The following is a 20,714-nucleotide window of genomic DNA, read 5'->3' on the forward strand; positions in this document are numbered from 1 at the left end:
ATACCGTGGGAACGCAATTTTGAAATAAGCCTAACGTGAGGAACTTTATCAAATGCTTTCTGATAATCTAGGTAAATTACGTCATATGGGCTTCGGGCGTCCCAACATGTATAAACATCGGTTTTTACTTCACCGGGGTCCCAGCGCTGGCATGTGTTTACCTGTGTTACCTGGCTCAAACGTAAGGAGCAACTTAACAAACCTTCACTCCTTCACCCGGTCCAAGCGTTGGCGTTTACCCGTGTCACCTGGCTCAGACATCGGGACCAACTTAACAAACCTTCACTACTTCGCCCGGTCCAAGCGCTGGCATGTGATTACCTGTGTTACCTGCCTCAAAGATGAAAGCCAGTTCACCTTTCTTGTCAACGGCCACACCACGTTGAAAACACCGCTTCTCGTCCGATCAGCGAAGTTAAGCGACGTTGGGTCTGGATAGTACTTGGATGGGTGACCGCCTGGGAACACCAGATGCTGTTGGCATCCCTCTTTTTATTTAATTTCTCTTAACTTTTCACTTTGCGGTCCTGGTGACTCTTTTCTTTTCATATATCTTTCGGCCTTTCGTTATGTTTTATATTTTTTTTCTTTCGTTTTGCACCCCTCTTCTTTTCTTTTCCTTTAGCTTTTAGCCTTTCTTTTGCATTCCTCTTTTCTTTTCATCTAGGTCTTAGCCTTTCGCTTTGCATCCCTGTTTTCGTTTTATTTAGCTTTTTGACTTTCGTTTTGCACCATTTCTTTTCATTAAGCATTTCGTTTTCCGTCCCTTTTTTTTTCTTTGTATTTAGCTGAGCCTTTCGTTTTTGAAAATTTTGACGCTGGTTACGTAACTTTATTTATTTATTTATTTATTCCTTCATTCATTTACTTATTTATTTTTACTTCACCGGGGTCCCAGCGCTGGCATGTGTTTACCTGTGTTACCTGGCTCAAACGTAAGGAGCAACTTAACAAACCTTCACTCCTTCACCCGGTCCAAGCGCTGGCGTTTACCCGTGTCACCTGGCTCAGACATCGGGACCAACTTAACAAACCTTCACTACTTCGCCCGGTCCAAGCGCTGGCATGTGATTACCTGTGTTACCTGCCTCAAAGATGAAAGCCAGTTCACCTTTCTTGTCAACGGCCACACCACGTTGAAAACACCGCTTCTCGTCCGATCAGCGAAGTTAAGCGACGTTGGGTCTGGATAGTACTTGGATGGGTGACCGCCTGGGAACACCAGATGCTGTTGGCATCCCTCTTTTTATATAATTTCTCTTAACTTTTCACTTTGCGGTCCTGATGACTCTTTTCATATATCTTTCGGCCTTCCGTTATGTTTTCTATTTTTTTCTTTCGTTTTGCACCCCTCTCCTTTTCTTTTCCTTTAGGTTTTAGCCTTTCTTTTGTATTCCTCTTTTCTTTCCATCTAGGTCTTAGCCTCTCGCTTTGCATCCCTGTTTTCGTTTTATTTAGCTTTTGGACTTTCGTTTTGCACCATTTCTTTTCCTTAAGCATTTCGTTTTCCGTCCCTTTTTTTTCTTTGTATTTAGCTGAGCCTTTCGTTTTGAAAATTTTGACGCTGGTTACGTAACTTTATTTATTTATTTATTTATTCCTTCATTCATTTATTTTTTACTTCACCGGGGTCCCAGCGCTGGCATGTGTTTACCTGTGTTACCTGGCTCAAACGTAAGGAGCAACAACAAACCTTCACTCCTTCACCCGGTCCAAGCGCTGGCGTTTACCGTGTCACCTGGCTCAGACATCAGGACCAACTTAACAAACCTTCACTACTTCGCCCGGTCCAAGCGCTGGCATGTGATTACCTGTGTTACCTGCCTCAAAGATGAAAGCCAGTTCACCTTTCTTGTCAACGGCCACACCACGTTGAAAACACCGCTTCTCGTCCGATCAGCGAAGTTAAGCGACGTTGGGTCTGGATAGTACTTGGATGGGTGACCGCCTGGGAACACCAGATGCTGTTGGCATCCCTCGTTTTATTTAATTTCTCTTAACTTTTCACTTTGCGGTCCTGGTGACTCTTTTCTTTTCATATATCTTTCGGCCTTTCGTTATGTTTTATATTTTTTTCTTTCGTTTTGCACCCTCTTCTTTTCTTTTCCTTTAGCTTTTAGCCTTTCTTTTGCATTCCTCTTTTCTTTTCATCTAGGTCTTAGCCTTTCGCTTTGCATCCCTGTTTTCGTTTTATTTAGCTTTTTGACTTTCGTTTTGCACCATTTCTTTTCATTAAGCATCTCGTTTTCCGTCCCTTTTTTTTTCTTTGTATTTAGCTGAGCCTTTCGTTTTTGAAAATTTTGACGCTGGTTACGTAACTTTATTTATTTATTTATTTATTCATTCATTCATTTATTTATTTATTTTTACTTCACCGGGGTCCCAGCGCTGGCATGTGTTTACCTGTGTTACCTGGCTCAAACGTAAGGAGCAACTTAACTAACCTTCACTCCTTCACCCGGTCCAAGCGCTGGCGTTTACCCGTGTCACCTGGCTCAGACATCGGGACCAACTTAACAAACCTTCACTACTTCGCCCGGTCCAAGCGCTGGCATGTGATTACCTGTGTTACCTGACTCAAAGATGAAAGCCAGCTCATCTTTCTTGTCGACGGCCACACCACGTTGAAAACACCGCTTCTCGTCCGATCAGCGAAGCTAAGCGACGTTGGGTCTGGATAGTACTTGGATGGGTGACCGCCTGGGAACACCAGATGCTGTTGGCATCCCTCTTTTTATTTAATTTCTCTTAACTTTTCACTTTGCGGTCCTGGTGACTCTTTTCTTTTCATATATCTTTCGGCCTTTCGTTATGTTTTATATTTTTTTTCTTTCGTTTTGCACCCCTCTTCTTTTCTTTTCCTTTAGCTTTTAGCCTTTCTTTTGCATTCCTCTTTTCTTTTCATCTAGGTCTTAGCCTTTCGCTTTGCATCCCTGTTTTCGTTTTATTTAGCTTTTTGACTTTCGTTTTGCACCATTTCTTTTCATTAAGCATTTCGTTTTCCGTCCCTTTTTTTTTCTTTGTATTTAGCTGAGCCTTTCGTTTTTGAAAATTTTGACGCTGGTTACGTAACTTTATTTATTTATTTATTTATTCATTCATTCATTTATTTATTTATTTTTACTTCACCGGGGTCCCAGCGCTGGCATGTGTTTACCTGTGTTACCTGGCTCAAACGTAAGGAGCAACTTAACTAACCTTCACTCCTTCACCCGGTCCAAGCGCTGCGCGTTTACCCGTGTCACCTGGCTCAGACATCGGGACCAACTTAACAAACCTTCACTACTTCGCCCGGTCCAAGCGCTGGCATGTGATTACCTGTGTTACCTGCCTCAAAGATGAAAGCCAGTTCACCTTTCTTGTCGACGGCCACACCACGTTGAAAACACCGCTTCTCGTCCGATCAGCGAAGTTAAGCGACGTTGGGTCTGGATAGTACTTGGATGGGTGACCGCCTGGGAAAACCAGATGTTGTTGGCATCCCTCTTTTTATTTAATTTCTCTTAACTTTTCACTTTGCGGTCCTGGTGACTCTTTTCTTTTCATATATCTTTCGGCCTTTCGTTATGTTTTATATTTTTTTTCCTTTCGTTTTGCACCCCTCTTCTTTTCTTTTCCTTCAGCTTTTAGCCTTTCTTTTGCATTCCTCTTTTCTATTCATCTAGGTCTTAGCCTTTCGCTTTTCATCCCTGTTTTCGTTTTATTTAGCTTTTTGACTTTCGTTTTGCACCATTTTTTTCATTAAGCATTTCGTTTTCCGTCCCTTTTTTTTTCTTTGTATTTAGCTGAGCCTTTCGTTTTTGAAAATTTTCACGCTGGTTACGTAACTTTATTCATTTATTTATTCCTTCATTCATTTATTTATTTATTTTTACTTCACCGGGGTCCCAGCGCTGGCATGTGTTTACCTGTGTTACCTGGCTCAAACGTAAGGAGCAACTTAACAAACCTTCACTCCTTCACTCGGTCCAAGCGCTGGCGTTTACCCGTGTCACCTGGCTCAGACATCGGGACCAACTTAACAAACCTTCACTACTTCGCCCGGTCCAAGCGCTGGCATGTGATTACCTGTGTTACCTGCCTCAAAGATGAAAGCCAGTTCACCTTTCTTGTCAACGGCCACACCACGTTGAAAACACCGCTTCTCGTCCGATCAGCGAAGTTAAGCGACGTTGGGTCTGGATAGTACTTGGATGGGTGACCGCCTGGGAACGCCAGATGCTGTTGCCATCCCTCTTTTTATTTAATTTCTCTTAACTTTTCACTTTGCGGTCCTGGTGACTCTTTTCTTTTCATATATCTTTCGGCCTTTCGTTATGTTTTATATTTTTTTCTTTCGTTTTGCACCCCTCTTCTTTTCTTTTCCTTTAGCTTTTAGCCTTTCTTTTGCATTCCTCTTTTCTTTTCATCTAGGTCTTAGCCTTTCGCTTTGCATCCCTGTTTTCGTTTTATTTAGCCTTTTGACTTTCGTTTTGCACCATTTCTTTTTATTAAGCATTTCGTTTTCCGTCCCTTTTTTTTTCTTTGTATTTAGCTGAGCCTTTCGTTTTTGAAAATTTTGACGCTGGTTACGTAACTTTATATATTTATTTATTTATTCATTCATTCTGTGGTGCCCCGCGATATCCTTACCACTCGTGTCATCATCATCTTCTCGGCAATATTTTCCGATGACAACAGCGGTATCGACCGCTAAAGCACGGACTCCAACACATGATTGTCCCCAAACGCACTGTTCATTTACCAACCTATACAATTGCCTATTAACGCACCCGCTTATCTAAGCCAAAACACAATCAACAAAACAATCAATCAACGGCCAAACCACGATCAACCGCGGAACAAAATGTTATGAAAACAAAGCTGCGTCACCGCGTGACAGCTACACTAAGGATTACAATCGAGTGTACGCCAACCTTATTACACATGTCGGTTAGGTAGATTATTGTATGAGCTCGGTGTGAGTTTGATGTATGACTCACACGCCTGACGTATTACCCTCGTGATGTCTGTATGTATGTCATGCCTATATAAGAAGCATTTATTCAGGCTAGGGATCAGATCAGCCAGCACTCTGTTCGTGTGCTGTACACCCAGTTGTCCTTCCCTAGACAACATGGGCAGAACATTCATCTTTGCTACTGTGAGTATGGAGTGAAGAATTACCATAGAGGAAAGCGTATCTAACATATCTATTGTGTTCTATTATCTTAGTTTTACTTAGGATTATATTTCTATGATACTTTATTGTGTGAGTTTTTACTCAATATTATACCAGTGCTAACGTCAGTAACCAATAGTGAAAGAAAACCTGAAGACTCATTGAGTCTCGAAAGCCAGTCGCTGGTTTAAACAATATTTTACCTTTGTATTAAGTAGTATTAGAATAAAATACATATAAGAAAGGCGACACCGTTTCATCACCCCATTTACGAACTCCTTTAAATACTCCTAAAGTACCAGAATTTTAAGTAAAGTGTCACTAGTACAAACAGTGTGTCGTCTCCCCTTTGTGACCCGTGATAACGGGTTACAACAATTCATTTATTTATTTATTTTTACTTCACCGGGGTCCCAGCGCTGGCATGTGTTTACCTGTGTTACCTGGCTCAAACGTAAGGAGCAACTTAACAAACCTTCACTCCTTCACCCGGTCCAAGCGCTGGCGTTTACCCGTGTCACCTGGCTCAGACATCGGGACCAACTTAACAAACCTTCACTACTTAGCCCGGTCCAGGCGCTGGCATGTGATTACCTGTGTTACCTGCCTCAAAGATGAAAGCCAGTTCATCTTTCTTGTCAACGGCCACACCACGTTGAAAACACCGCTTCTCGTCCGATCAGCGAAGTTAAGCGACGTTGGGTCTGGATAGTACTTGGATGGGTGACCGCCTGGGAACACCAGATGTTGTTGGCATCCCTCTTTTTATTTCATTTCTCTTAACTTTTCACTTTGCGGTCCTGGTGACTCTTTTCTTTTCATATATCTTTCGGCCTTTCGTTATGTTTTATATTTTTTTTCTTTCGTTTTGCACCCCTCTTCTTTTCTTTTCCTTTAGCTTTTAGCCTTTCTTTTGCATTCCTCTTTTCTTTTCATCTAGGTCTTAGCCTTTCGCTTTGCATCCCTGTTTTCGTTTTATTTAGCTTTTTGACTTTCGTTTTGCACCATTTCTTTTCATTAAGCATTTCGTTTTCCGTCCCTTTTTTTTTTCTTTGTATTTAGCTGAGCCTTTCGTTTTTGAAAATTTTGACGCTGGTTACGTAGCTTTATTTATTTATTCATTCATTCATTTATTAATTTATTTTTACTTCACCGGGGTCCCAGCGCTGGCATGTGTTTACCTGTGTTACCTGGTTCAAACGTAAGGAGCAACTTAACAAACCTTCACTCCTTCACCCGGTCCAAGCGCTGGCGTTTACCCGTGTCACCTGGCTCAGACATCGGGACCAACTTAACAAACCTTCACTACTTCGCCCGGTCCAAGCGCTGGCATGTGATTACCTGTGTTACCTGCCTCAAAGATGAAAGCCAGTTCACCTTTCTTGTCAACGGCCACACCACGTTGAAAACACCGCTTCTCGTCCGATCAGCGAAGTTAAGCGACGTTGGGTCTGGATAGTACTTGGATGGGTGACCGCCTGGGAACACCAGATGCTGTTGGCATCCCCCTTTTTTATTTAATTTCTCTTAACTTTTCACTTTGCGGTCCTGGTGACTCTTTTCTTTTCATATATCTTTCGGCCTTTCATTATGTTTTATATTTTTTTTCTTTCGTTTTGCACCCCTCTTCTTTTCTTTTCCTTTAGCTTTTAGCCTTTCTTTTGCATTCCTCTTTTCTTTTCATCTAGGTCTTAGCCTTTCGCTTTGCATCCCTGTTTTCGTTTTATTTAGCTTTTTGACTTTCGTTTTGCACCATTTCTTTTCATTAAGCATCTCGTTTTCCGTCCCTTTTTTTTTCTTTGTATTTAGCTGAGCCTTTTGTTTTTGAAAATTTTGACGCTGGTTACGTAACTTTATTTATTTATTTATTTATTCATTCATTCATTTATTTATTTATTTTTACTTCACCGGGGTCCCAGCGCTGGCATGTGTTTACCTGTGTTACCTGGCTCAAACGTAAGGAGCAACTTAACTAACCTTCACTCCTTCACCCGGTCCAAGCGCTGGCGTTTACCCGTGTCACCTGGCTCAGACATCGGGACCAACTTAATAAACCTTCACTACTTCGCCCGGTCCAAGCGCTGGCATGTGATTACCTGTGTTACCTGACTCAAAGATGAAAGCCAGCTCACCTTTCTTGTCGACGGCCACACCACGTTGAAAACACTGCTTCTCGTCCGATCAGCGAAGTTAAGCGACGTTGGGTCTGGATAGTACTTGGATGGGTGACCGCCTGGGAACACCAGATGCTGTTGGCATCCCTCTTTTTATTTAATTTCTCTTAACTTTTCACTTTGCGGTCCTGGTGACTCTTTTCTTTTCATATATCTTTCGGCCTTTCGTTATGTTTTATATTTTTTTTCTTTCGTTTTGCACCCCTCTTCTTTTCTTTTCCTTTAGCTTTTAGCCTTTCTTTTGCATTCCTCTTTTCTTTTCATCTAGGTCTTAGCCTTTCGCTTTGCATCCCTGTTTTCGTTTTATTTAGCTTTTTGACTTTCGTTTTGCACCATTTCTTTTCATTAAGCATTTCGTTTTCCGTCCCTTTTTTTTTCTTTGTATTTAGCTGAGCCTTTCGTTTTTGAAAATTTTGACGCTGGTTACGTAACTTTATTTATTTATTTATTTATTCATTCATTCATTTATTTCTTGATGTTTACTTCACCGGGGTCCCAGCGCTGGCATGTGTTTACCTGTGTTACCTGGCTCAAACGTAAGGAGCAACTTAACTAACCTTCACTCCTTCACCCGGTCCAAGCGCTGCGCGTTTACCCGTGTCACCTGGCTCAGACATCGGGACCAACTTAACAAACCTTCACTACTTCGCCCGGTCCAAGCGCTGGCATGTGATTACCTGTGTTACCTGCCTCAAAGATGAAAGCCAGTTCACCTTTCTTGTCGACGGCCACACCACGTTGAAAACACCGCTTCTCGTCCGATCAGCGAAGTTAAGCGACGTTGGGTCTGGATAGTACTTGGATGGGTGACCGCCTGGGAAAACCAGATGTTGTTGGCATCCCTCTTTTTATTTAATTTCTCTTAACTTTTCACTTTGCGGTCCTGGTGACTCTTTTCTTTTCATATATCTTTCGGCCTTTCGTTATGTTTTATATTTTTTTTCCTTTCGTTTTGCACCCCTCTTCTTTTCTTTTCCTTTAGCTTTTAGCCTTTCTTTTGCATTCCTCTTTTCTATTCATCTAGGTCTTAGCCTTTCGCTTTTCATCCCTGTTTTCGTTTTATTTAGCTTTTTGACTTTCGTTTTGCACCATTTCTTTTCATTAAGCATTTCGTTTTCCGTCCCTTTTTTTTTCTTTGTATTTAGCTGAGCCTTTCGTTTTTGAAAATTTTCACGCTGGTTACGTAACTTTATTCATTTATTTATTCCTTCATTCATTTATTTATTTATTTTTACTTCACCGGGGTCCCAGCGCTGGCATGTGTTTACCTGTGTTACCTGGCTCAAACGTAAGGAGCAACTTAACAAACCTTCACTCCTTCACTCGGTCCAAGCGCTGGCGTTTACCCGTGTCACCTGGCTCAGACATCGGGACCAACTTAACAAACCTTCACTACTTCGCCCGGTCCAAGCGCTGGCATGTGATTACCTGTGTTACCTGCCTCAAAGATGAAAGCCAGTTCACCTTTCTTGTCAACGGCCACACCACGTTGAAAACACCGCTTCTCGTCCGATCAGCGAAGTTAAGCGACGTTGGGTCTGGATAGTACTTGGATGGGTGACCGCCTGGGAACGCCAGATGCTGTTGCCATCCCTCTTTTTATTTAATTTCTCTTAACTTTTCACTTTGCGGTCCTGGTGACTCTTTTCTTTTCATATATCTTTCGGCCTTTCGTTATGTTTTATATTTTTTTCTTTCGTTTTGCACCCCTCTTCTTTTCTTTTCCTTTAGCTTTTAGCCTTTCTTTTGCATTCCTCTTTTCTTTTCATCTAGGTCTTAGCCTTTCGCTTTGCATCCCTGTTTTCGTTTTATTTAGCCTTTTGACTTTCGTTTTGCACCATTTCTTTTTATTAAGCATTTCGTTTTCCGTCCCTTTTTTTTTCTTTGTATTTAGCTGAGCCTTTCGTTTTTGAAAATTTTGACGCTGGTTACGTAACTTTATATATTTATTTATTTATTCATTCATTCTGTGGTGCCCGCAATTTCCACCACTCGTGTCATCATCATCTTCTCCGGCAATATTTTCCGATGACAACAGCGGTATCGACCGCTAAAGCACAACACGGACTCCAACACATGATTGTCCCCAAACGCACTGTTCATTTACCAACCTATACACAATTGCCTATTAACGCACCCGCTTATCTAAGCCAAAACACAATCAACCGCGGCCAAAACACAATCAACCGCGGCCAAAACACGATCAACCGCGGAACAAAATGTTATGAAAACAAAGCTGCGTCACCGCGTGACAGCTACACTAAGGATTACAATCGAGTGTACGCCAACCTTATTACACATGTCGGTTAGGTAGATTGTAGCGAGCTCGGTGTGAGTTTGATGTATGACTCACACGCCTGACGTATTACCCTCGTGATGTCTGTATGTATGTCATGCCTATATAAGAAGCATTTATTCAGGCTAGGGATCAGATCAGCCAGCACTCTGTTCGTGTGCTGTACACCCAGTTGTCCTTCCCTAGACAACATGGGCAGAACATTCATCTTTGCTACTGTGAGTATGGAGTGAAGAATTACCATAGAGGAAAGCGTATCTAACATATCTATTGTGTTCTATTATCTTAGTTTTACTTAGGATTATATTTCTATGATACTTTATTGTGTGAGTTTTTACTCAATATTATACCAGTGCTAACGTCAGTAACCAATAGTGAAAGAAAACCTGAAGACTCATTGAGTCTCGTAAGCCAGTCGCTGGTTTAAACAATATTTTTACCCTTTGTAATATTAAGTAGTATTAAGGTAGAATAAAATACATATAAGAAAGGCGACACCGTTTCATCACCCCATTTACGAACTCCTTTAAATACTCCTAAAGTACCAGAATTTTAAGTAAAGTGTCACTAGTACAAACAGTGTCGTCTCCCTTTGTGACCCGTGATAACGGTTACAACAATTCATTGTTTATTATTTATTTTTACTTCACCGGGGTCCCAGCGCTGGCATGTGTTTACCTGTGTTACCTGGCTCAAACGTAAGGAGCAACTTAACAAACCTTCACTCCTTCACCCGGTCCAAGCGCTGGCGTTTACCCGTGTCACCTGGCTCAGACATCGGGACCAACTTAACAAACCTTCACTACTTAGCCCGGTCCAGGCGCTGGCATGTGATTACCTGTGTTACCTGCCTCAAAGATGAAAGCCAGTTCATCTTTCTTGTCAACGGCCACACCACGTTGAAAACACCGCTTCTCGTCCGATCAGCGAAGTTAAGCGACGTTGGGTCTGGATAGTACTTGGATGGGTGACCGCCTGGGAACACCAGATGTTGTTGGCATCCCTCTTTTTATTTCATTTCTCTTAACTTTTCACTTTGCGGTCCTGGTGACTCTTTTCTTTTCATATATCTTTCGGCCTTTCGTTATGTTTTATATTTTTTTTCTTTCGTTTTGCACCCCTCTTCTTTTCTTTTCCTTTAGCTTTTAGCCTTTCTTTTGCATTCCTCTTTTATTTTCATCTAGGTCTTAGCCTTTCGCTTTGCATCCCTGTTTTCGTTTTATTTAGCTTTTTGACTTTCGTTTTGCACCATTTCTTTTCATTAAGCATTTCGTTTTCCGTCCCTTTTTTTTTCTTTGTATTTAGCTGAGCCTTTCGTTTTTGAAAATTTTGACGCTGGTTACGTAACTTTATTTATTTATTCATTCATTCATTTATTAATTTATTTTTACTTCACCGGGGTCCCAGCGCTGGCATGTGTTTACCTGTGTTACCTGGTTCAAACGTAAGGAGCAACTTAACAAACCTTCACTCCTTCACCCGGTCCAAGCGCTGGCGTTTACCCGTGTCACCTGGCTCCAGACATCGGGACCAACAACAAACCTTCACTACTTCGCCCGGTCCAAGCGCTGGCATGTGATTACCTGTGTTACCTGCCTCAAAGATGAAAGCCAGTTCACCTTTCTTGTCAACGGCCACACCACGTTGAAAACACCGCTTCTCGTCCGATCAGCGAAGTTAAGCGACGTTGGGTCTGGATAGTACTTGGATGGGTGACCGCCTGGGAACACCAGATGCTGTTGGCATCCCCCTTTTTTATTTAATTTCTCTTAACTTTTCACTTTGCGGTCCTGGTGACTCTTTTCTTTTCATATATCTTTCGGGCTTTCGTTATGTTTTATATTTTTTTTCTTTCGTTTTGCACCCCTCTTCTTTTCTTTTCCTTTAGCTTTTAGCCTTTCTTTTGCATTCCTCTTTTCTTTTCATCTAGGTCTTAGCCTTTCGCTTTGCATCCCTGTTTTCGTTTTATTTAGCTTTTTGACTTTCGTTTTGCACCATTTCTTTTCATTAAGCATTTCGTTTTCCGTCCCTTTTTTTTTTTTGTATTTAGCTGAGCCTTTCGTTTTTGAAAATTTTCACGCTGGTTACGTAGCTTTATTTATTTATTTATTTATTCATTCATTCATTTATTTATTTATTTTTACTTCACCGGGGTCCCAGCGCTGGCATGTGTTTACCTGTGTTACCTGGCTCAAACGTAAGGCAGCTTAACAAACATTCACTCCTTCACCGGTCCAAGCTGGCGTTTACCCGTGTCACCTGGCTCCAGACATCGGGACCAACTTAACAAACCTTCACTACTTCGCCCGGTCCAAGCGCTGGCATGTGATTACCTGTGTTACCTGCCTCAAAGATGAAAGCCAGTTCACCTTTCTTGTCAACGGCCACACCACGTTGAAAACACCGCTTCTCGTCCGATCAGCGAATTTAAGCGACGTTGGGTCTGGATAGTACTTGGATGGGTGACCGCCTGGGAACACCAGATGCTGTTGGCATCCTTATTTTTATTTAATTTCTCTTAACTTGTCACTTTGCGGTCCTGGTGACTCTTTTCTTTTCATATATCTTTCGGCCTTTCGTTATGTTTTATATTTTTTTTTCTTTCGTTTTGCACCCCTCTTCTTTTCTTTTCCTTTAGCTTTTAGCCTTTCTTTTGCATTCCTCTTTTCTTTTCATCTAGGTCTTAGCCTTTCGCTTTGCATCCCTGTTTTCGTTTTATTTAGCTTTTTGACTTTCGTTTTGCACCATTTCTTTTCATTAAGCATTTCGTTTTCCGTGCCTTTTTTTTCTTTGTATTTAGCTGAGCCTTTCGTTTTTGAAAATTTTGACGCTGGTTACGTAACTTTATTTATTTATTTATTCATTCATTCATTTATTTATTTTTACTTCACCGGGGTCCCAGCGCTGGCATGTGTTTACCTGTGTTACCTGGCTCAAACGTAAGGAGCAACTTAACAAACCTTCACTCCTTCACCCGGTCCAAGCGCTGGCGTTTACCCGTGTCGCCTGGCTCAGACATCAGGACCAACTTAACAAACCTTCACTACTTCGCCCGGTCCAAGCGCTGGCATGTGATTACCTGTGTTACCTGCCTCAAAGATGAAAGCCAGTTCACCTTTCTTGTCAACGGCCACACCACGTTGAAAACACCGCTTCTCGTCCGATCAGCGAAGTTAAGCGACGTTGATTCTGGATAGTACTTGGATGGGTGACCGCCTGGGAACACCAGATGCTGTTGGCATCCCTCTTTTTATTTAATTTCTCTTAACTTTTCACTTTGCGGTCCTGGTGACTCTTTTCTTTTCATATATCTTTCGGCCTTTCGTTATGTTTTATATTTTTTTTTCTTTCATTTTGCACCCCTCTTCTTTTCTTTTCCTTTAGCTTTTAGCCTTTCTTTTGCATTCCTCTTTTCTTTTCATCTAGCTCTTAGCCTTTCGCTTTGCATCCCTGTTTTCGTTTTATTTAGCTTTTTGACTTTCGTTTTGCACCATTTCTTTTCATTAAGCATTTCGTTTTCCGTCCTTTTTTTTTTCTTTGTATTTAGCTGAGACTTTCGTTTTTTGAAAATTTTGACGCTGGTTACGTAACTTTATTTATTTATTTATTCATTCATTCATTTATTTATTTATTTTTACTTCACCGGGGTCCCAGCGCTGGCATGTGTTTACCTGTGCTACCTGGCTCAAACATCAGGACCAACTTAACAAACCTTCACTACTTCACCCGGTCCAAGCGCTGGCATGTGTTTACATGTGTTTCTCGCTCAAACATCAGGACCAACTTAACAAACCTTTACTACTTCACACGGTTCAAGCGCTGGCATGTGTTTACCTGTGTTACCTGCCTCAAAGATGAAAGCCAGTTCAACTTTCTTGTCAACGGCCACACCACGTTGAAAATACCGCTTCTCGTCCGATCAGCGAAGTTAAGCGATGTTGGGCCTGGATAGTACTTGGACGGGTGACCGCCTGGGAACACCAGATGCTGTTGGCATCCCTCTTTTTATTTAGTTTCTTTTAACTTTTCACTTTGCGCTCCTGGTGACTCTTATTTTCATATAGCTTTAGGCGTTTCGTTATGTATTTTTTTTTCTTTTCCATTTAATTTTTAGCCTTTCGTTTTGCACCCCTCTTCTTTTCTTTTCATCTAGCTTTTAGCCTTTCTTTTGCATTCCTCTTTTCTTTTCATCTAGGTCTTAGCCTTTCGCTTTGCATCCCTCTTTTCGTTTATTTAGCTTTTGGACTGTTGTTTTGCACCATTTCTTTTTTATTAAGCAATTCGTTTTCCGTCCCTTTTTTTTCATTTAGCTCAGCCTTTCGTTTTGAAATTTGTGACGCTGGTTACGTAACTTTATTTATTTATTTTTACTTCACCGGAGTCCCAGCGCTGGCATGTGTTTACCTCTTACCTGGCTCAAAGATCAGGATCAACTTAACAAACCTTCACTACTTCACCCGGTCCAAGCGCTGGCATGTGTTTACCTGTGTTACCTGGCTCAAACATCAGGACCAACTTAACAAACCTTCACTACTTCACCCGGTCCACGCGCTGGCATGTTTTTACCTGTGTTACCTGGCTCAAACATTAGGACCAACTTAACAAACCTTCACTACTTCACCCGGTCGAAGCGCTGGCATGTGTTTACCTGTGTTACCTGGCTCAAACATCAGGACCAACTTAACAAACCTTCACTACTTCACCCGGTCCAACCGCTGACATGTGTTTACCTGTGTTACCTGGCTCAAACATCAGGACCAACTTAACAAACCTTCACTACTTCACCCGGTCCAAGCGCTGGCATTTGTTTACCAGTGTCATCTGGCTCAAAAAATCAGGACCAACTTAACAAACGTTCACTAATTCATGCGATCCAAGCGCTGGCATGTTTTTACCTGTGTTACCTGCCTCAAAGATCAAAGCCAATTCTTCTTTAACGTCAACGGCCACACCACGTTGAAAACACCGCTTATCGTCCGATCAGCGAAGTTAAGCGACGTTGAGTCTGGATTGTACTTGGATGGGTGACCGCCTGGGAACACCAGATGCTGTTGGCATCCCTCTTTTTATTTAATTTCTTTAAACTTTCACTTTGCGCTCTTGGTGACTCTTATTTTCATATAGCTATCGGCGTTTCGTTATGTATTTTTTTTTTCTTTTCCATTTAATTTTTAGCCTTTCGCTTTGCATCCCTCTTTTCGTTTTATTTAGGTTTTGGACTTTCGTTTTGCACCTTTTCTTTTCATTAAGCATTTCGTTTTCCGTCCCCTTTTTTCTTTTCATTTAGCTGAGCCCTTCATTTTGAAATTTGTGACGTTCGTTACGTAACTATTTATTTATTCATTTTTTTTCTTCCAATGACCTTTTGGCACAGTATACCAGGAGAAACAATTAACAACAGGCACAAGCAATCGATCAGCTTTCCTTTTGTCCTTAGAGGCCGTGGTCCCATGGCCTAATTACCCCCTAAATCACTGAATAAGTTTGTGTGTGTGTTTGTGTGTGTGTGTGTGTAGTTCAGTTTTGTGCCATGAAAAGTGCATCATAATAACTCTTCCTGGTAAATTCATGACGTACATTTCTTGGAGGTTGAAGGAAACTAATAAATCTTCATTACTTCATCGGGGTCCCAGCGCTGGCATGTGTTTACCTGTGTTACCTGGCTCAAACATCAGGACCAACTTAACAAACCTTCCCTACTTCATCCGGTCGAAGCGCTGGCATGTGTTTACCAGTCTTACCTGGCTCAAACATCAGGACCAACTTGACAAACCTTCACTACTTAACCCGGTCCAAGCGCTGGCATGTGTTTACCTGTGTTACTTGGCTCAAACATCAGGACCAACTTAACAAACGAGAAATGCCGACCGAAACGTTTCACCTTCTTTGTCATTTACGGAAGGACAAATGACGGAAAGACAACCCGTTCTGAGGAACTGCTTGAGAAATACCGCCGCATGATCAAGTAGTATAAATGTAAAACGGATGCCAGTTACATCATAATCTCAGGAATCCTCCCGAGGGTCGGTGACGAATCTAGCTTTTACAGTAAGGCCTACAGCACAAACAACAGACTTTAGTCCCTTTGCTCACAAGAAAACGTCCAGGTCGCTCACGTGGAACAATTTTACTACGATTCAGACTTGTTTCCTTCCTGATGGCATCCACTTAAACCCTGTTGGAGCAGCCCGTTTCGGGAGGCTGCTCTGTGACCAAGTGGCGCTTCGAAAGCCAAAAAACGCGGAGGCGAGAACACCAGCAGCTCCACCGTAATGGAGTATTCAACCCGCAAAACCCCCGACTCGAATCACATTAAAGATTGCTATGTCAACGCTCGTAGCCTACGTAAAAAATTTGAAGACTTAGAAGTCCTCCCAGCTACAAATCATTATCACATCATCGGAGTCACAGAATCTTGGTTAGACACTTTAAATAGAGATTTTATTGCTTCTTCCGTCGCTGCTTCTTCTTCTTCCGTCGCTGTTTCTTCTTCTTCCGTCCCTGCTTCTTCTTCCGTCGCTGCTTCTTCTTCCGTCGCTGCTTCTTCTTCTTCCGTCGCTGCTTCTTCTTCTCTCGTCGCTGTTTCTTCTTCTCTCGTCGCTGTTTCTTCTTCCGTCGCTGCATCTTCTTCCGTCCTTTCTTCTTCTTCTTCCATCCTGCTTCTTCTTCTTCCGTCCTTTCTTCTTCTTCCGTCGCTTCTTCTTCTTCTTCCGTCTTCTTCTTCTTCTTCTTCAGTCGCTTCTTCTTCTTCTTCCGTCCTGCTTCTTCTTCTTCCGTCCTTCTTCTTCTTCTTCCGTCCTGCTTCTTCTTCTTCTTCCGTCGCTGTTTATTCTTCTTCCGTCACTGATTCTTCTTCTTCAGTCGCTTCTTCTTCTTCCGTCGCTGCTTCTTCTTCTTCCGTCCTTCTTCTTCTTCTTCCGTCGCTTCTTCTTCTTCTTCCGTCCTTCTTCTTCTTCTTCCGTCCTTTCTTCTTCTTCTTCCGTCGCTGCTTCTTCTTCTTCCGTCCTTCTTCTTCTTCTTCGTTGCTGTTTCTTCTTCTTCTTCCGTCGCTGTTTCTTCTTCTTCTTCCGTCGCTGCTTCTTCTTCTTCTTCCTTCCTTCTTCTTCTTCTTCCGTTGCTGTTTCTTCTTCTTCCGTCGCAGCTTCTTCTTCTTCAGTCGCTGTTTCTACATCTTCTTCCGTCCTTTCTTCTTCTTCTTCCGTCCTTCTTCTTCTTCTTCTTCGTCGCTGTTTCTTCTTCTTCCGTCGCTGTTTCTTCTTCTTCCGTCGCTGCTTCTTCTTCTTCCGTCGCTGCTTCTTCTTCTTCCGTCGCTGCTTCTTCTTCTTCTTCCGTGGCTGCTTCTTGTTCTTCGGTCGCTGTTAATTCTTCTTCCGTCCTTTCTTCTTCTTCATCCGTCCTGCTTCTTCTTCTTCTTCCGTCGCTGCTTCTTCTTCTTCCTTCGCTGCTTCTTCTTCTTCTTCCGTCGCTGTTTCTTCTTCTTCCGTCGCTGCGTCTTCTTCTTCCGTCGCTACTTCTTGTTCTTCCGTCGCTGCTTCTTCTTCTTCTTCCGTCGCTGTTTCTTCTTCTTCCGTCGCTGCTTCTTCTTCTTCTTCCGTCGCTGCTTCTTCTTCTTCTTCCGTCGCTGTTTCTTCTTCTTCCGTCGCTGCTTCTTCTTCTTCCGTCGCTGCTTCTTCTTCCGTCGCTGCCTCTTCTTCTTCCGTCGCTGCTTCTTCTTCTTCTTCCGTCGCTGTTTCTTGTTCTTCCGTCGCTGCTTCTTCTTCTTCTTCCGTCGCTGCTTCTTCTTCTTCTTCCGTCGCTGTTTCTTCTTCTTCCGTCGCTGCTTCTTTTTCTTCCGTCGCTGCTTCTTCTTCTTCCGTCGCTGCCTCTTCTTCTTCCGTCGCTGCTTCTTCTTCTTCCGTCGCTGCTGCTTCTTCTTTCGTCGCTGTTTCTTCTTCTTCCGTCGCTGGTTCTTCTTCTTCCGTCGCTGCTTCTTCTTCTTCTTCCGTCGCTTCTTCTTCTTCTTCCGTCGCTGCTTCTTCTTCTTCAGTCGCTTTTTCTTCTTCTTACCTCGCTTCTTCTTCTTGTTCCGTCGATGCTTCATCTTCTTCCTTCGCTTCTTCTTCTTCTTCCGTCATGTTTCTTCTTCTTCCGTCGCTGATTCTTTTTCTTCCGTCGCTGTTTCTTCTTCTTCCGTCGCTGCTTCTTTTTCTTCCGTCGCTGCTTCTTCTTCTTCCGTCGCTGTTTCTTCTTTTTCCGTCACTGTTTCTTCTTCTTCCGTCGCTGTTTCTTCTCCTTCCGTCGCTGTTTCTTCTTCCGTCGCTGCTTCTTCTTCTTCCGTCGCTGCTTCTTCTTCTTCCGTCGCTGCTTCTTCTTCTTCCGTCCTTCTTCTTCTTCTTCCGTCACTTCTTCTTCTTCCGTCGCTGCTTCTTCTTGTTCCGTCGCTGTTTCTTTTTCTTCCGTCGCTGCTTCTTCTTAAGCCGCTGATTTTTCTTTCGTTGTTTCTTCTTCCGTCGCTGTTTCTTCTTCTATACTGCTTTTTTTCTTCTTCTGTCGTTGCATCTTCTTCAGTCGCTGCTGTTTCTTGAGCCGTTTTTTCCTCCTCCTTCACCGTTCTTTCTTTTTCTTCCGCTGTTGCTGCTTTTCCTTCATACTTCCGCCGCTGCTTATTCTTCCGCTCCTGGTTCTTCTTCTTCCACAGCTAAGTCCTCTTCTTCCTCTCCATATTTTTTTTCTACTGATACTTTTCATCCTTCTGCTAATGCCTCTTCTTCTGCCCTGCTCCTCCTTCTTCCGTTGCTTGATTTGCTTCTGCCGTCGCTTCTTTTTCTTCCACCGCTATGATTTCCACTCATTTCTCCGCTCTTTCTTCTTCAGCCAATTATGATTCTTATTCACCCGCCGTTGCTCCAACATCTTCTGTTACTGTTTCTTTAATTTCATTCTACGTGCACAATTAAGGACATTTATGCCATGGTCAGCATCCCACCCGGACATTTAAAAAAATGGTCATCATCCCACGCGGACATTTAAACCATGGTCAGCATCCCACCCTGACATTTAAGCCAGGGTCAGCATCCCACCCTAGCATTTAAGCCAGGGTCAGCATCGCACCTTTACATTTAAGCCAGGGTCAGCATCCCACCCTAACATTTAAACCAGGGTCAGCAACCCACCCTGACATTTAAGCCAGGGTCAGCATCCCACCCTAACATTTAAGCCAGGGTCAGCATCCCACCCTAACATTTAAGCCAGGGTCAGCATCCCACCCTAACATTTAAGCCAGGGTCAGCATTCCACCCTAACATTTAAGCCAGGGTCATCATCCCACCCTAACATTTAAGCCAGGGTCAGCATCCCACCCTAACATTTAAGCCAGGGTCAGCATTCCACCCTAACATTTAAGCCAGGGTCATCATCCCACCCTAGCATTTAAGCCGGAGTCAGCATGCCACCCTAATATTTAAGCCAGGGTCAGCATCCAACCCTAACATTTAAGCCAGGGTCAGCATCCAACCCTAACATTTAAGCCAGGGTCAGCATCCCACCCTAATATTTAAGCCAGGGTCAGCATCCAACCCTAACATTTAAGCCAGGGTCAGCATCCCACCCTAACATCTAAGCCAGGGTCAGCATCCCACCCTGAGATTTAAGCCAGGGTCAGCATCCCACCCTAACATTTAAGCCAGGGTCAGCATCCCACCCTAACATTTAAGGCAGGGTCAGCATCCACCCTAACATTTAATTCAGGGTCAGCATCCCACCCTAACATTTCAGCCAGGGTCAGCATCCCACCTAACATTTAAGACCGGGTCAGCATCCCACCCTAACATTTGAGCCAGGGTCAGCATCCCACCCTAACATTTAAGCCAGGGTCAGCATCCCACCCTAACATTTAAGGCAGGTCAGCATCCCACCTTACATTTAAGCTAGGGTCAGCATCCCACACTAACATTTAAGTCAGGGTCAGCATCCCACCCTTACATTTAAGCCAGGGTCAGCATCCCCTAACATTTAAGTCGGGTCAGCATCCCACCCTTATATTTAAGCACGGGTCAGCATCCCACCCTTACATTTAAGCTAGGGTCAGCATCCCACCCTAACATTTAAGTCAGGGTCAGCATCCCACCCTAACATTTAAGCCAGGGTCAGCATCCCACCCTAACATTTAAGCCAGGGTCAGCATCACACCCTAACATTTAAGCCAGGGTCAGCATCCCACCCTAACATTTAAGCCAGGGTCAGCATCCCACCCTAACCTTTAAGTCAGGGTCAGCATCCCACCCTAACATCTAAGCCAGGGTCAGCATCCCACCCTAACATTTAAGCCAGGGTCAGCATCTCACCCTAACATTTAAGCCAGGGTCAGCATCCCACCCTAACATTTAAGCCAGGGTCAGCATCCCACCCTGACATTTAAGAAAGGGTCAGCATCACACCCTGACATTTAAGCCAGGGTCAGCATCACACCCTGACATTTAAGCCAGGGTCAGCATCACACCCTGACATTTAAGCCAGGGTCAGCATCTCACCCTGACATTTAAGAAAGGGTCAGCATCACACCCTGACATTTAAGCCAGGGTCAGCATCTCACCCTAACATTTAAGAAAGGGTCAGCATCACACCCTGACATTTAAGCCAGAGTCAGCATCACACCTAAACATTTAAGTCAGGGTCAGCATCCCACCCTAACATTTATGCCAGGGTCAGCATCCCACCCTAACATTTAAGCCAGGGTCTGCATCCCACCCTAACATTCGCTTGTTCGTTCGTTCGTTCGTGCTGTCGGTCGATCCCTCGCTCGTTTGTTCGGTTGTTTGTTTGTCGTTCGTTCGGTCGTTCATTCGTTCGGTCGTTCATTTGTTGGTTCGGCCGGTCATTCGTTCGTTCGTTCGGTCGCTCGTTCGTTCGTTCGTTCGGTTGGTGGTTCTTTCGTTTGGTCGCTCGTTCGTTCGATCGGTCTGTCTTTTGGTCGTTCGCTTGTTCGTTCGTTCGTTCGTGTGGTCGGTCGGTCGCTCGTTCGTTTGTTCGTTCAGTCGTTCGTTCATTCAGTCGTTCGTTCATTAGATCGTTAGCTGGCTTGCTCGCTCGTTCGCCCGCCCACGCC

At 43.3% G+C, this 20,714-nt stretch overlaps 16 non-coding genes and 1 pseudogene across 16 annotated transcripts; all 17 read left to right on the forward strand.

Moving 5' to 3' along the window:
- The first annotated feature begins 364 nt into the window (after window positions 1-364).
- LOC126997790 (5S ribosomal RNA) lies at window positions 365-483 on the forward strand. The gene has a single exon (XR_007752383.1). It is a non-coding gene; the product is annotated as a 5S ribosomal RNA (ribosomal RNA).
- A 635-nt stretch (window positions 484-1,118) lies between these two features.
- LOC126996945 (5S ribosomal RNA) lies at window positions 1,119-1,237 on the forward strand. The gene has a single exon (XR_007751762.1). It is a non-coding gene; the product is annotated as a 5S ribosomal RNA (ribosomal RNA).
- A 617-nt stretch (window positions 1,238-1,854) lies between these two features.
- On the forward strand, window positions 1,855-1,973 carry LOC126996984 (5S ribosomal RNA). Its single transcript, XR_007751800.1, has one exon. It is a non-coding gene; the product is annotated as a 5S ribosomal RNA (ribosomal RNA).
- A 633-nt stretch (window positions 1,974-2,606) lies between these two features.
- Window positions 2,607-2,725, forward strand: LOC126997280 (5S ribosomal RNA). Its single transcript, XR_007751965.1, has one exon. It is a non-coding gene; the product is annotated as a 5S ribosomal RNA (ribosomal RNA).
- A 636-nt stretch (window positions 2,726-3,361) lies between these two features.
- Window positions 3,362-3,480, forward strand: LOC126997314 (5S ribosomal RNA). The gene has a single exon (XR_007752003.1). It is a non-coding gene; the product is annotated as a 5S ribosomal RNA (ribosomal RNA).
- A 631-nt stretch (window positions 3,481-4,111) lies between these two features.
- Window positions 4,112-4,230, forward strand: LOC126997285 (5S ribosomal RNA). The gene has a single exon (XR_007751990.1). It is a non-coding gene; the product is annotated as a 5S ribosomal RNA (ribosomal RNA).
- A 1,568-nt stretch (window positions 4,231-5,798) lies between these two features.
- LOC126997251 (5S ribosomal RNA) lies at window positions 5,799-5,917 on the forward strand. The gene has a single exon (XR_007751960.1). It is a non-coding gene; the product is annotated as a 5S ribosomal RNA (ribosomal RNA).
- Window positions 5,918-6,545: 628 nt separating this feature from the next.
- On the forward strand, window positions 6,546-6,664 carry LOC126997024 (5S ribosomal RNA). Its single transcript, XR_007751848.1, has one exon. It is a non-coding gene; the product is annotated as a 5S ribosomal RNA (ribosomal RNA).
- Window positions 6,665-7,300: 636 nt separating this feature from the next.
- On the forward strand, window positions 7,301-7,419 carry LOC126997323 (5S ribosomal RNA). The gene has a single exon (XR_007752035.1). It is a non-coding gene; the product is annotated as a 5S ribosomal RNA (ribosomal RNA).
- Window positions 7,420-8,055: 636 nt separating this feature from the next.
- Window positions 8,056-8,174, forward strand: LOC126997315 (5S ribosomal RNA). Its single transcript, XR_007752004.1, has one exon. It is a non-coding gene; the product is annotated as a 5S ribosomal RNA (ribosomal RNA).
- A 632-nt stretch (window positions 8,175-8,806) lies between these two features.
- Window positions 8,807-8,925, forward strand: LOC126997294 (5S ribosomal RNA). The gene has a single exon (XR_007751997.1). It is a non-coding gene; the product is annotated as a 5S ribosomal RNA (ribosomal RNA).
- Window positions 8,926-10,512: 1,587 nt separating this feature from the next.
- On the forward strand, window positions 10,513-10,631 carry LOC126997258 (5S ribosomal RNA). Its single transcript, XR_007751961.1, has one exon. It is a non-coding gene; the product is annotated as a 5S ribosomal RNA (ribosomal RNA).
- Window positions 10,632-11,257: 626 nt separating this feature from the next.
- LOC126997078 (5S ribosomal RNA) lies at window positions 11,258-11,376 on the forward strand. The gene has a single exon (XR_007751887.1). It is a non-coding gene; the product is annotated as a 5S ribosomal RNA (ribosomal RNA).
- Window positions 11,377-12,007: 631 nt separating this feature from the next.
- On the forward strand, window positions 12,008-12,126 carry LOC126997372 (5S ribosomal RNA). The gene has a single exon (XR_007752060.1). It is a non-coding gene; the product is annotated as a 5S ribosomal RNA (ribosomal RNA).
- Window positions 12,127-12,753: 627 nt separating this feature from the next.
- LOC126997408 (5S ribosomal RNA) lies at window positions 12,754-12,872 on the forward strand. Its single transcript, XR_007752095.1, has one exon. It is a non-coding gene; the product is annotated as a 5S ribosomal RNA (ribosomal RNA).
- Window positions 12,873-13,508: 636 nt separating this feature from the next.
- Window positions 13,509-13,627, forward strand: LOC126997440 (5S ribosomal RNA). The gene has a single exon (XR_007752113.1). It is a non-coding gene; the product is annotated as a 5S ribosomal RNA (ribosomal RNA).
- A 942-nt stretch (window positions 13,628-14,569) lies between these two features.
- Window positions 14,570-14,688, forward strand: LOC126997518 (5S ribosomal RNA; annotated as a pseudogene).
- Window positions 14,689-20,714: the final 6,026 nt, after the last annotated feature.

The sequence above is a fragment of the Eriocheir sinensis genome, chromosome 1 (genome assembly GCF_024679095.1).
Source record: "Eriocheir sinensis breed Jianghai 21 chromosome 1, ASM2467909v1, whole genome shotgun sequence".
In the NCBI taxonomy this organism is placed as follows: domain Eukaryota; kingdom Metazoa; phylum Arthropoda; class Malacostraca; order Decapoda; family Varunidae; genus Eriocheir; species Eriocheir sinensis.